This window comes from Cherax quadricarinatus, chromosome 13, assembly GCF_038502225.1.
Source record: "Cherax quadricarinatus isolate ZL_2023a chromosome 13, ASM3850222v1, whole genome shotgun sequence".
In the NCBI taxonomy this organism is placed as follows: domain Eukaryota; kingdom Metazoa; phylum Arthropoda; class Malacostraca; order Decapoda; family Parastacidae; genus Cherax; species Cherax quadricarinatus.
The window spans coordinates 50,701,075-50,716,074 of record NC_091304.1 but is presented as its reverse complement, the minus strand read 5'-3'; the positions used below and the strand labels follow the sequence as shown (position 1 = coordinate 50,716,074).

The 15,000-nt window shown below is 41.7% G+C and overlaps 1 protein-coding gene across 11 annotated transcripts in view; it reads right to left on the bottom strand.

Annotated features, from left to right (window-relative positions):
* Oatp30B (Organic anion transporting polypeptide 30B) overlaps positions 1-15,000 on the bottom strand; it is a 389,857-nt gene that overhangs the window by 103,564 nt on the left and 271,293 nt on the right. The window lies entirely within an intron of this gene.

The window sequence follows — 15,000 nt, the reverse complement described above, 5'->3', positions numbered from 1 at the left end:
GCGTGTTGTAAGAGGCGACTAAAATGCCGGGAGCAAGAGGCTAGTAACCCCTTCTGTATAAATTACTAAATTTAAAAAGAGAAACTTTTGTTTTTCTTTTTGGGCCACCCTGCCTCGATGGGATACGGCTGGTTTGTTGGACAAGAAAACATACATACATAAATATGCATAATCTTGCAATTTCTTCGTGTCTTCTACCGATGTGACTTTCGTACTGATTTTAATGTCCGCAAAATGATGACAGGTAACTGTAGTGTTTTTATCTATGCTATAAGGTTAAACAGTGAAGGCGCCACGACCGTGCCTTGGAGCACTCGCCCCCACTTTTTTTTTTATTTGCTAATCCTGGATTTTGAGCAGTTTAATACCAATTCATGGCGTGCTGCTGCTATCTGACGAAAAGGTGCAGCTTCGTAGAGTGCTGTTGCTGCTGTTACGTGGCGTGATATATGGCGTATTGCTGATACTGTTGTCCGTGGCGTGTTGCTGATACTGTTGTACGTGGCATGCTGCTGCTATGTAGAGTACTGCTTCAGTGGCGCATTGCTGCTGCTGTTACATAACATGATGCAGCTGCAGCTGCAACACACTTGTAAACACAGGCGGTGATGAGTTATTAGTAGAGGTCAGTGGTCAGTCGTCACGTGAGGTCACAGACCCTGAGCTGCTTCGGGGATTAGCGTGGACGGTTACAAAGCATGGCTTGCTTCTGCAGTGTTTTAAAAACTGAGGTTGGAGAGTTGAAGGAGGAGGTCTTGCTTCTCCAGGAGGAGATTAGGAGGCTGAAGGTCCACCTCAATGGGTCTGGGAGAGAGTGTGAGGTGGCTGGAGTTGTGGGGAATGAGGCTTCTAGCAGTGAGGTGCAGTCTGTCTCTCGCTGTGAGGAGGCTGTAGTTGGGGAGGTAGCAACGGCTACCAGCAGTGAGGTGCAGCCCAGCACCTGCTACAAGTGGGGAGTGGTTCACAGTAATGGGAGGCGCATCAGAGTAAGGAAAGTTAAGAGTGAAGATCTGAAGGTAGGAAATCGCTTCTCTGTTCTTCAGGATGAATGTACTTCAGTGGCCAGTGAAGGTAAGGGTACTAATGCCCCTGCTAATAGAGGTAAGTGCATTCTTGTGGTTGGTGACTCTCAGGTAAGATATTGACCGTGCTTTTTGTAATAGGAATAAGATGATGAGAGATAGTGTGTGCTTCCCTGGAGCTGGTGTTGGGGACATAGTCAACAGGCTAGATAATATCATGTCAGGTAATGGGAACAAGCCCATTATCTGTCTCAGTGCTGGTGGAAATGATATTGGGAAAGGTAGGAGAGAAGAGCTGCTAGATAAGTACAGGTCAGCTATAGATTTCATTAAGTCTAAGGGAGGGGTCCCAATCATATGTAGCATCTTGCCTAGAAGGGGAGTAGGAAATGAATGGTTGTCTAGGGCAATTGGTGTAAATTGCTGGCTAGACAGATACTGCAAGGAACTTGCAATCCCATTCATTGACAACTGGAACAACTTTTATGGCAAACATGATATGTATGCAAGGGATGGGGTACATCTCTCTGGGGCTGGGGTGGTAGCACTTGCAAACTCAATTGAGAAGGCCATTGGTGAAATGCCTATGATTTTAAACTGATAGAAGATAGAGGTATGGGTGTGTGTGGGAAACAAGCAGGTTGCAACACTAGGGTTGGAAACAGTAAATGTATAAAAGGCATTCAGCATGAAGTTATAAATAAAGACAATAAATCAGGTCAGCAAACAAAGGGGGACAGCAGAGGACAGCAAGGGACTAGCTCCCTTAAGGTTTACTATACTAATAGCAGGAGTGTAAGAAATAAGATAGATGAGCTAAGATTAATTGCAAGTGCAGGAAACATAGATAGCATTGCTATAACAGAGACCTGGCTCAATCTGAAAGATAGAGAGATGCCTTCTGAATGTCACATACAAGGCTATAAATTATTCCACACTGACAGGGTCAACAGGAAGGGTGGTGAAGTAGCGATGTACATCAGACACAATTTAAATTGTTGTGTTAGACAAGATATAAAATTAGAAGCGTCAGCCACTGAAACTGTTTGGTTACAGCTTCTCGAGGGCCGAGAAAAACTAATTTTGGGTGTGATTTACAGGGCCCCAAATCTTGATAGGGAGTGCAGTAAACTTCTATGGGACGAAATTCGTAAGGCATCTACATACGAAAATGTTGTGCTAATGGGAGATTTCAACTATAGACAGATTGACTGGAGCAATTTGACAGGAAATTTAGAGTCAGGTGACTTTCTTGATACGATCCAGGATTGTTTTTTAAAACAGATTGTGACAGAGCCAACTAGAGGAAATAACCTCCTTGACTTGGTTCTTGCCAGTAGGGAAACACTAATTAATAATCTTGAGGTTAATGATAAGCTTGGGGAAAGTGATCACAAATCACTCAGTTTTAATATATAATGGAATTCCCCTAATAATGGCAATCAAGTCTCTGTCCCTGACTTCCGTTTGGCTGATTTCATAGGACTGAAAAATTACTTAGGTGGGCTGAACTGGAATGACCTGACTAAGGGTCAGGTAGGTGGTGATGGTTGCCGATATGACGCTTTCCAGGGCATAGTTCTAGTTGCTCAGTCAAATTATGTTCCAAATAAGGAAATCAGATCAAACAAAAATGATCCTAAATGGCTGAACAATACATTAAAATAACTGAGCGGTCAAAAGAGAGGCATATATAAGCAAATCCAAAGAGGAGAGGGGCAATTAAGAAATCGATATATGCAGTTAAAGAGAGAAATAAAAAAGGGAATTAGAAAAGCAAAAAGAGATTATGAGGTTAAAGTTGCAAGAGAATCGAAGACTAACCCAAAAGGATTCTTTCAGGTATACAGAAGTAAGATCAGGGACAAGATAGGCCCACTCAAAAATTCCTCGGGTCAGCTCACTGACAGTGATAAGGAAATGTGTAGAATTTTTAACACATACTTCCTCTCAGTTTTTACACAGGAGGATACCAGCGATATTCCAGAAATGGTAAATTATGTAGAACAGGACGATAATAAACTGTGCACGATTAGGGTCACAAGTGACATGGTCCTTAGGCAAATAGATAAATTAAAACCTAACAAATCCCCAGGCCCTTATGAACTGTATGCAAGAGTTCTAAAGAAATGTAAAGAGGAGCTTAGCAAACCTTTGGCTAATCTTTTCAACGTATCACTACAAACTGGCATGGTGCCAGATAAGTGGAAAATGGCAAATGTGATACCTATTTTCAAAGCAGGTGACAGGTCCTTAGCTTCGAACTATAGACCAATAAGCCTAACCTCCATAGTGGGAAAATTTATGGAATCAATAATTGCCGAGGCAGTTCGTAGCCACCTTGAAAAGCATAAATTAATCAACGAATCTCAGCATGGTTTTACAAAGGGGCGTTCCTGCCTTACGAATTTATTAACTTTTTTCACTAAGGTATTTGAGGAGGTAGATCATGGTAATGAATATTATATTGTGTATATGGACTTCAGTAAGGCTTTTGACAGGGTCCCACATCAGAGACTATTGAGGAAAATTAAGGCCCATGGAATAGGAGGAGAAATTTTTTCCTGGATAGAGGCGTGGTTGGCTAATAGGCAGCAGAGAGTTTGCATAATGGGGAGAAATCAGAGTGGGGAAGCGTCACGAGCGGTGTTCCACAGGGGTCAGTGTTGGGCCCCCTGCTGTTCACAATCTACATAAACGACATAGATGAGGGCATAAAGAGCGACATCAGCAAGTTTGCCGATGATACCAAAATAGGACGTCGAATTCATTCTGACGAGGACATTAGAGCACTCCAAGAAGATTTGAGTAGACTGATGCAGTGGTCGGATAGGTGGCAGATGCAGTTTAATATAGACAAATGCAAAGTTCTAAATGTTGGACAGGACAATAACCATGCCACATATAAACTAAATAATGTAGATCTTAATATTAAGGATTGCGAAAAAGATTTAGGAGTTCTGGTTAGCAGTAATCTGAAACCAAGACAACAGTGCATAAGTGTTCGCAATAAAGCTAATAGAATCCTTGGCTTCATATCAAGAAGCATAAATAATAGGAGTCCTCAGGTTGTTCTTCAACTCTATACATCCTTGGTTAGGCCTCATTTAGATTATGCTGCACAGTTTTGGTCACCGTATTACAGAATGGATATAAATGCTCTGGAAAATGTACAAAGGAGGATGACAAAGTTGATCCCATGTATCAGAAACCTTCCCTATGAGGATAGACTAAGGGCCCTGAATCTGCACTCTCTAGAAAGACGTAGAATTAGGGGGGATATGATTGAGGTGTATAAATGGAATACAGGAATAAATAAAGGGGATGTAAATAGTGTGCTGAAAATATCAAGCCTAGACAGGACTCGCAGCAATGGCTTTAAGTTGGAAAAATTCAGATTCAGGAAGGATATAGGAAAGTACTGGTTTGGTAATAGAGTTGTGGATGAGTGGAACAAACTCCCAAGTACAGTTATAGAGGCCAGAACGTTGTGTAGCTTTAAAAATAGGTTGGATAAATACATGAGTGAGTGTGGGTGGGTGTAAGTTGGACCTGATTAGCTTGTGCTACCAGGTCGGTTGCCGTGTTCCTCCCTTAAGTCAATGTGACCTGACCTGACTAGGTTGGGTGCATTGGCTTAAGCCGGTAGGAGACTTGGACCTGCCTCGCATGGGCCAGTAGGCCTGCTGCAGTGTTCCTTCATTCTTATGTTCTTAGAATGGTTGTGACGCTGGCGGAAATACAGATCAATCATTAACGAATGCTGCATCTCTTAACACACCACTTAAGGAAATATGAATGACTCTTACAACTTAGTAGCCTCGCGATTTACACCCAATCTTAACCTTTAGGGTGTTTGAAAAATCTCCAATATCTTAAAAAAAATATCTACCAAATTTTTACAACTCTCCTGACGTTCCCACATTCCATTTATTGTACAATACGAAACGCAGCCCCACACCTCTAACTTCAACAGCAGGCGTCTACACTATCCCGTGGGTTCTGTCCCAAGAAATATGTAGGCGAGACAGGCAGAGATCTTGCAGTCCGCTTGAATGAGCATCGAAATGCCTCTAACAGAGACGATGTAAGGTACGCCTGTGTCATCCACAGAGACTCCACGGGACATTTGATGAACTGGAATGAGGCACAACTCGTTCTCACCGAACCAGACCTCAGACGCCGACGGTGCCTAGAAGCCTCACTAATCGCCGTCACCGACACTATAGAACGCAACACTGGAAACTACAAAATTTCAAAAACATTGGCATACATGATACTTAAGCACCACCAACCCAACAACACAGGAGTCACATGATTTCAACGTCCACCCGTCCTCATCATAGGCAGAGGTTGTTTTGATAAGGACCTGCCTCGCATGGGCCAGTAGGCCTTCTACAGTGTTCCTCCATTCTTATGTTCTTATATTCTTATGACATTCCTCAGGTCACGTGCGTCACACCTCACTCTCCGCCTATATATACAATGTCTTTCTACCTCTGTATGTTAGAAGTGATCAAGGTCCCAGGACCGAAACGTTTTCTAATAAATATGTCATAGTGTTTGCTTACGTGTCTTTCTAAACCAACTTGTCGGTATTTATTACCACGGTTTATACCACAAGTTTAGTATAAACACACTAAACTACGGTGCGACTGAAAACTACCTGGCTCCATTACACATTATTTGCACAGAGATCAGAGATACATAGTAAGAATTTATCTCCGACGTATTTTCCTACATTTCTATTATTCTTCCTATCTTCTCGTGTGAAAATGTGAGTACATGTTCATTAGTGCAGGTGTGTTGCAAGACTCGTACAGTGAAGTACTGGTAATGTAGGACTCTTGGAGTGCATGAGTAACAGGCCCTAGAGATGGGACTCAACACACAACTGTATCAGGACCTCCAGCTATACTTCCACTCACCTTATACACAGCTTCAATCCTATAAAACACAGCCGAGTGGCGGGCCCAGAAGCTGGAGCTCAGCCTTCTGCAACACTGACGGAGGTACACTTTCGTAAATATGGTAGGATTTAAGAGGTATACAAGAGAGGCGGGGTCAGTAGCTATACACGAGTTTGGAGAATACAACTCACATATAAAACAGTGCAGTGTTTTGTAGGTATCACTAATATGACGCTATAATGACGATCATTAAAAAAAAACAAATATGCTTTATCAGACCACAAGGCGTTGAATATAGCCAAGACGTGTGTCATAGTGCGGTAGTGCGGCCCTAGAGAACACGCATGTCGTGACAACGAACAGGTGATGGCGCAACCAACAACACGAGAAGGTAAAAGAGGATAGGACACTAAAATAAAGAGAGAGGGGTTTGACAGGGTTTGAGAAGAGCAAAGGAAACGCTCGAAAGAAGAATGATAGATGTTTAATTGTAAATGTACAAAATAACGAGGGAGGGATGGCAGTACCGAGAGAGAGATGAACAACACAAGTGGGACGAGCAAGATTGAAACCCATAGCAGGCCAGTTCTGAAACCACCTATCCAGTGTTCTCATTAGCACTTATGACCGCAGCTGTTCATAATCCAGAGTTCTCATTAGTGATCGTATTTTTTTTTAAATTCAGTACTCTCAAAATGCTCATCCTTGCAGTCATTTACACTCGTGTTCTTACTACTTCTGCGAGTTCTAAGTGGAGGCTGGAAGAGCTAACCAAGGTGTGCTCTGGCACAGGATAACCAAAACACAAGTATGAGAACAACACTAGTGACAAACATAGTGAAGGAAGCAACACAACACTGTAGTGATAAACATGGTGAAAGAAGCAACACATCGCTGCAGTGATAAACACAGTAAAATAATAAGGAGAAATCAGAAAAATATATAATTCATCATAAAGCAACAAGCCAGGATAAAATAATAAAACTCAACTATTAAGACTGGCAAACAGCCCCATAAAAAACCTCTCTCATGGACAATACTAACAGATGAAGGAAAATATCAACCAAACACCTTAGGCAGGTACTAGACAGCTTAATAACTACTGATGACATTACACGTAAGCACATTATATATGTACCTCGGAGTGCACATCTCTAACCACAGTTTAAATGTTCAGATTATGAAGATTTAAGTATTCTTGATGTTAGAGTATAGTTGAATTACAGTCTTAATGAGCCTCTTGCACTCAACAGACGTTAATGATCTTCCACAACAGCAGTGGGTGAGCGTGTTGGGTGTGCGAGACAACCACATCTCTGGCGGCGTGCAAAAATAGTGTTGTGTGGTGGAACACCCTGGGGTTACTGTTGTCATAATGAACCAAGACAGCCGAAAACGTACTTCATTGTACACTGTAATGGAGGTGAGGCTAAGACAGTGATGCATCATAGTACATTGCACATACACTGTTCACTGTATGAATCTATCTTGTATGAGTCACTATAAACTGTACCTACACTGCTCACTGTATGAATCACTATGTTGTATGAGTCACTATACACAGTCACGCCACTGGGTGAACCTTGTACTACTATGATCAACATTTTACTCATATAATTATCACACAAGAATATTTCTTGCTTCCGTGTATTAGCTTCATTGTGCTCGCCGTGTGGTGGCTGCTGGGGTCGAGCAACCGCTCCTTACTCCACTCATATCGACAATGACTCCGTGGGTTCTTATCGACAACTTTAACAAGTTCCTTCAAACTATGTATAAAGTTCGCCTCCGTTACTAATTCGTGTAGTTCCTTCCACTTACTACCCGCAAAATTAAAAATAAGTATTTCCTAACATTCCTGTAGTTCATCAGAGCGTGTAACTTATCTATATCCCCAGGCTCTCTCTCCTTTTTCAACTATTACAACCTTTCCCGACCCTATCAACTTTAATCCTCTAAGTATTTTGTACATCATGATAATATATTCCCTGGACTTCCTATATTCTAGGGTTGTTAACTTAAACTCACTCTCTCCTCTCAGTCCATCCTTCTGGTTTTCAATTTAGTCTGGTTACTGCCCTGTGCTTGTTTCCTTGAGGAGTTATGTAACAGCTTGGTTTGACCTTGTTATTCCTGAGAAGAAATCTTATCTTCCTCACTTCTATCCTAATGTAGTGTCTCAGCAGTGTTTATGAGGCCCTCTATTTTTACCGTCCTCTTTCTAAACACGATCCTCACTAATTTTCTTACATGCCTATCAGTTGAAGGCTGCATACTGGTTCCGTGTACTCCAAGATGGTCCTAATGTAAACATCTGTCGTGTAATGTTGTTAAGAAATCTTTACGGTCCTGAAACCAGACCTTACGTCAACTTGTTTCCGCATTTATCTGCCTGAAATGGTTTGCATAAACAACGAGCAGTTCCATGCAAGGAATTTACATGTATGAGCAGAAGCCATCTCCAATTGTTTTGCGTGACCGCACGTTGATACTCAGTCATGCAAAGTAGCTAAGAGTTGCTCACAATGACCACTGTCTTGACGGCACATACCCGCCCTTCCTGGAATTAAATCTGACTGAAACCAATTCCACCGGCGCCGTATGACTCATAAGAGTTTAGCGCTTCTAAGTCAATGATAATAGTAATCTGATCATCCTTTGTCAGCGATCTGGGTAACCCACTAATAGTCAAAATACCTTTGCCTTTGATATACCTTTCTACTCCCGGAGCCCGCCCATGGGCCAGGTCTGTTTGGTGCATGCCTGGTCAACCAGGCTGTTGCTGCTTCAGCTATGGGTGACACTGCCAGTGGATGAAAAAACAGTCAAAACTGGAGCAAAGTGAGGGCGCCTTCGAAAGAGGGAGGTAGACATCACTGAGTACCACCATGAACTTGAGGCAACAAGAAACTCGTGTATACTGGGCAAGCTGAGCCTCACCTCTACAAGAAAAACAGTCATTTATAACACTAAGATGAGGAGTAATATTAGTGCATAACTAAAAATAATAATAGCCGTATTTCGGTCGGTGGACGAACCGACAAAGGTATCCCTGTAATGCATAACCCCAGTCCCCTCTACTCGATGCACACGGTAGCATTAAAGCAAACTTGCAAAGTGCGACGTAAATTTCTAATGCATTTAAATTTTGGTGTTGAATATTTGACCAAAATCAGAAGAGACATTAACAAGTTAACACCTGCAAACTAATATCCTAATTTCAACAAAAGTGACAAATTAGGACATACACAGCACAATCAATTCAATCCTTCCATTAAAAAAACATCAGGTTTAAAGCTAAACTGAAGAGGCATTCTGTGGTTATCTCAGAGATCAGTATCCTAAAATACACCAGCACATTAAATTAGAAGCCACTCAGAAGCTGCATTATCAAGTTAACAGCACAGAAAGGCTGAAGCTAATCATAAGACACAAAAATTATTATTATTATTATTATTATTATTATTATTATTAAATAATATGTACCAAAGGGGTAGCATTAAGTAGATGGATGTTGTGTTTTTCTTTTTTCTTCATCTTCTTCCAACTTGAGTTTACAACTTGAACATGCCTTATCTGATCGGCTTCAAACTTACAGCACAGGTGTACTGCACTGGTAAAAACGGTTCATGCAACTATTGGCACGTACAGGTGCACTATGATCAAAGTTACATAACACACTGCTTAAAAGTCGTTACTGTGCGATAACTTAAACTTTATTCTGATCAATTTTGTAAAAAAAAGTACGAATGTTATGTACACAAAGGCAAAATAAAACTTACTTGTTTGTTGGGTTACTTAAACCTTAAAATACTGGGTAATTTGTTGGGTTATTTAAACCTTAAAATACTGGGTAATTTGTTGGGTTATTTAAACCTTAAAATACTGGGTAATTTGTTGGGTTACTTAAACCTTAAAATACTGGGTAATTTGTTGGGTTACTTAAACCTTAAAATACTGGGTAATTTGTTGGGTTATTTAAACCTTAAAATACTGGGTAATTTGTTGGGTTACTTAAACCTTAAAATACTGGGTAATTTGTTGGGTTATTTAAACCTTAAAATACTGGGTAATTTGTTGGGTTACTTAAACCTTAAAACACTGGGTAATTTGTTGGGTTACTTAAACCTTAAAACACTGGGTAATTTGTTGGGTTACTTAAACCTTAAAATACTGGGTAATTTGTTGGGTTACTTAAACCTTAAAACACTGGGCAATCTTAGAGACAATTCTGGATTGATTTTATCCTGTGCAGATCCCCTTTGTTTTCTTTTATGGAAAAAAATGAAATACTGGTTCTCACGCTATAATTTCCGTGTCTTCTGATTGGCTTCAGCCAATCAGATAATGCACCTTCTGAGTGGATTCTAATTTAATGTGCTGGTGTGTTTTAGGATACTGATCTCTGAGATAACAGAATGAGTCTTCAGTTTTTTTTTTAATGGAAGGATTGAATTGATTGTGCTGTGTATGTCCTAATTTGTCACTTTTGTTGAAATTAGGATATTAGTTTGCAGGTGTTAACTTGTTAATGTCTCTTCTGATTTTGGTCAAATATTCAACACCAAAATTTAAATGCATTAGAAATTTACGTCGCACTTTGCAAGTTTGCTTTAACGCTACCGTGTGCATCGAGTAGAGGGGACTGGGGTTATGCAATACAGGGATACCTTTGTCGGTTCGTCCACCGACCGAAATACAGTTATTATTATTATTATTGACTGATGTGTACTTCAAGTGATAAGGTTGTAGTGATACGCACTCCTCGACCTTCCTGCCTGTGGTGTAGCATATTGTGTGTCCCGCAGCTATACTGCAGCAGGTGCAGTGTTTGTGTATCACTGCCGTCAGTGTATCGTCAGAGGAAGTATAACAACATTTAGTAACTCTCTGCGTCCCACTCACACTTCAACCTTCACATGTTTTCCACAACCATCTTCCAGTGTAGTCTCACCTCTTCCTCTCAAACTCCCCGTACAATAACCTTTCACAACTTTCCCTTCCCTTCCTCAACTCCCCCTCCAACCATTTACCATTCAATGAACAGTTCCTTCGCTACTCCTGATCAACCTAAAATGATGTCTCCTCACAGTCCACCAACCCAATTTTTATCCTTCTTCCTCTTCTTCCTCCCACATCGATTTTCTTTGCTTCTTCCTAATCTGCCACCCACCCACCCTACCACTGTGGGGTCTCCCCCCCACGGTAACCACTTTAATCTTAATTTTTTAACCAAATTCCTTCATCCCTGCCTTTACCATCGTCTCTGCTCTGACCTTCATTTATTTTTCATTGTTTATTTGCAGGAACTGAGGTTGCAGGACCATGCGAGTGAAGAGCCCGAGTGTGATGCCTGTTGACCTTTCTGTCAAAGAACACAGTAAGGCAAATGTCACCAAAGCTAGGAAAATGATGGGGTGGATAATGTGAGACTCAAAACAAGGGAAATAATGCCAGTGATGACACTACTTAAATTGCTTGTGCTCTCTCGTTCATTGTTTAGTGTTAACGGCCACATTGAGGCCAGGAGAGATATCAGAGCTGGAACACATACAGAAACCATTTACGGCCCGCATAAGGCGGCCAATGAAGTATTTAAATTATTGGGAATGTCTCAAGTCCTAAATATGTACTCACTGGAGTGGAGAAGAGAGATGCATGATAATATGCATGTTGTAAGTAATATAAAGCCTACTACCAAATCCACATGTTGCCATAACATAACTAATCGAGAGAATGGAGAAAATGTACAACTCGGTGAAAAGCACTGTGGTCATGAGAAGACACTGTATGAACAAACATGTCATTATTGTTAAACATCTTACTAGAAGATATCACAAACACTTCTGGGACAAGTGCAAAAGTTTTCAAGATGAAACTCGCCAGGTACCCCCTCCAAGTGTCAGAATAACCAGGCTGTGATGGATATGTGGGCCAGAAGGCCGCCAGCAGCAACTGCCTGTTTGATCAGACAAGTACCAAACAAGCCTGGCTTAGGGTAGGACTGCAGCTACGTAGCTCCCTGACGTCACACCTCTCAGTTACCTAAACCCTGAGTTACGTAGCTCATTGGCGTCACATCTCAGTTGTCTACACACTTAACGTAGCTCCTTGGCGCCACACGTCGCAGGTGTTATCTACACACTACGACACTTCATTAACGTTGTGCGTAGTATGAAGGTGGCCGCTTCGAGTCTTATCTTCTAGCGGTGTTACACTCACTTCAAAGGCTCTCCACAGTCTTTTCTTAATACCGGTACTATTCTTACTGCACAGAAACAACATTGCAGCAACACAGTAACACACCCCCTCAACACTAAAAATCACAACAGCAACAGTAATGGTCGGTCGCATGCACAACAGCGACACAGCAGCAGTAACACACTGTCTACAACACCAGCATGCACAACCAGCCCAACACACATCCTCAATAACAGCATGCATAACAGCAATATTGCAGCAGCAAAAGTAGCAGTAAGACACGGTCAACATCACAGCAACATAGTATCAGAAACAAAAGCATTAGTAACACTCTGTTACCACCAACGGCATGCACAACACAGCAGCAGTAACACAGCAACATAGAAACAGCAACACAACAGTAACAAAGCAACAGTAACACAGCAGTAACAATCGTAACAGCAACACAAGAGCACTAACAGAGCAACAGTAACAACGTAACCGAGCAACACTAGCACAACAGAAGTAACACAATCGTAAGACATCGTCAACAACCTTGACCCAGAAAGACTGGGTCGTCCCTCCCATGGGAACACTAATATTGATCTCTCTACCTCCTCTTTATCCCATCCTTACTCTTCCTCAACCCTCCCCCTCTCTTTCTCCCTTGCGTTACCCCTCTCCTCCCTTACCTACAACCATCCACCTTCTTTACCCCTCCTTCATTACCTACAATCTTCACTCTCAGTTTACTCCTTCCACTCCTCCTTGTTCGGTACCACAACCTCCTCCCTTTTCATATAGCAAAAAGAACACTGGTTTTACTGCATATTTCGGTGTGAAGTTTTTTTATGACGAAGTGTCAGGTATAATATAAAAGAAGACTTATTATGAATCGAGCATTTACTAAGAACAAGATCCAAGACACAACATTAACAACTGAAGGAGAGAAGCAGAATCATCCTCACTACCAGACCAGGACACATTCTGAAGAATAGTCAGCCAGGTTGATGATGGTGAATATTCCCATTAAAAAAAACGTACCGAGAGGGAATTTGATGAAAATTTATGATAATCTGTGTGTATACAATATAACGTCAATTATGTTATTGCTATGTATGCTGTGCATAAATTTTAAAACCTCTTAGGAGATTTCAGTCTCCCTAAAGTAACAAATGATAAACAGTATTGTACCAGAATTACTTCTGGGAAATACTTTTGCCCAACAAGCACATAACAAAGATCAATAAGATTATGAAACACTTGTAATAATTGATGTCAAAATTTGTGCGTGTGAAGAAATTATTTAATCTTTAAAATAAGTCTGCTGAATTGAATTAGCCTTAAACCTAAAAGTTTGTCTACTAACCTCAGTTCAAATTGTAAGTCTGTGGAATGTCCTAACCGGTAGGTGTGTAACTGATGCTTGCTGGCCTTCTGTGAGGCAGCTTTCACATGGGACACTGAGGAAGTTGTGTCACCACTTCATTCATTCATTAGATTCGCCGGTACTTCCGGCCCGGGTCTTCTCCATATGGTGACCCGGCTGTGGCCCCCGGTTGGGGGTGTCGTTCGTCTTCTTCTTTTTTCTGTCTTCTTTCTTGGGCCCTCTGGCTGGAGGGTAACATCACATGTGTCACCACTGACTAACACTGAAGAAGCTGATTCACATCTGACTGAGATCCTCTCAGACCAGTTGACCTGTCTCCCCTCTGAATGTTAAAGGCAAAAGTTGACTTTTATACCACCCACCACAAGGCTTAGTGTTCCTCGCTCCCTTCTGGTTGGACATTAATATGAGTACAGTAATAATTACTAACCTAACAGAAGACGAGCGCGCACACACAGTAAATTTATAAATGTAGGAAATAATGTGTTTTGTTTATATTAACACCCACCTCCCTCACCTTTCACCACCAACACTCCCTCTCCTTCCATCCCCCCCCTCACTCTTCATTCTCCAACACTCTTTCCCCCACCTCTTTCTTCACCAGCGGCTTGTGTTCACCCATGGCAGCCGGCACCTCTGGTGTACCTCGTGGACTGGTTAAGAGAGTAGGGTACACAGGTGGCTGGTGTGTGTACCTCGTGGACTGGTTAAGAGAGTAGGGTACACAGATGGCTGGTGTGTGTACCTCGTGGACTGGTTAAGAGAGTAGGGTACACAGGTGGCTGGTGTGTGTACCTCGTGGACTGGTTAAGAGAGTAGGGTACACAGGTGGCTGGTGTGTGTACCTCGTGGACTGGTTAAGAGAGTAGGGTACACAGGTGGCTGGTGTGTGTACCTAGTGGACTGGTTAAGAGAGTAGGGTACACAGGTGGCTGGTGTGTGTACCTCGTGGACTGGTTAAGAGAGTAGGGTACACAGGTGGCTGGTGTGTGTACCCCGGACTAGAATAGTAAATGATGGTCGGCTTCAGCACTGTTAACGGAAGAGGAAGAAAAGGAAGAGGATGAAAGAGGAACAGGAAAGGGGAAGAAAAGAATGCAAGGATGTGGCGAATCTTTGAGAGGAAGCAGGGAAGAAGAAAGGAAGAAACCAATACGAGAAATGAAGTGTAGAGACCATACAAAGAGAAAAGTGATGAAGTGAGAGAAAACAAGAGGACGAAGACAAACAAGAGAGAAGATGAGAAGGAAACCCAGGAAATGAAATCTCCATCTGCCAGATATGAGAGAGGCGGAAGATTTATAAATGATAAAGGGCAGAATTGTAGATAGGTAGAAGGTTTAAGTGAAACGGAAGGAAAAATAGTGCAGGGAAGAAATGAGAGGTGAAATGCAGAGAAGAGATGGAGAAGAGGTGGCAGATAAAAAATCAAGAGGAAAGGGAAGTGAAAAGGGTTATTTATGTTTAAGAAGAACATAGTAGAAGTAGGTGGAAGATG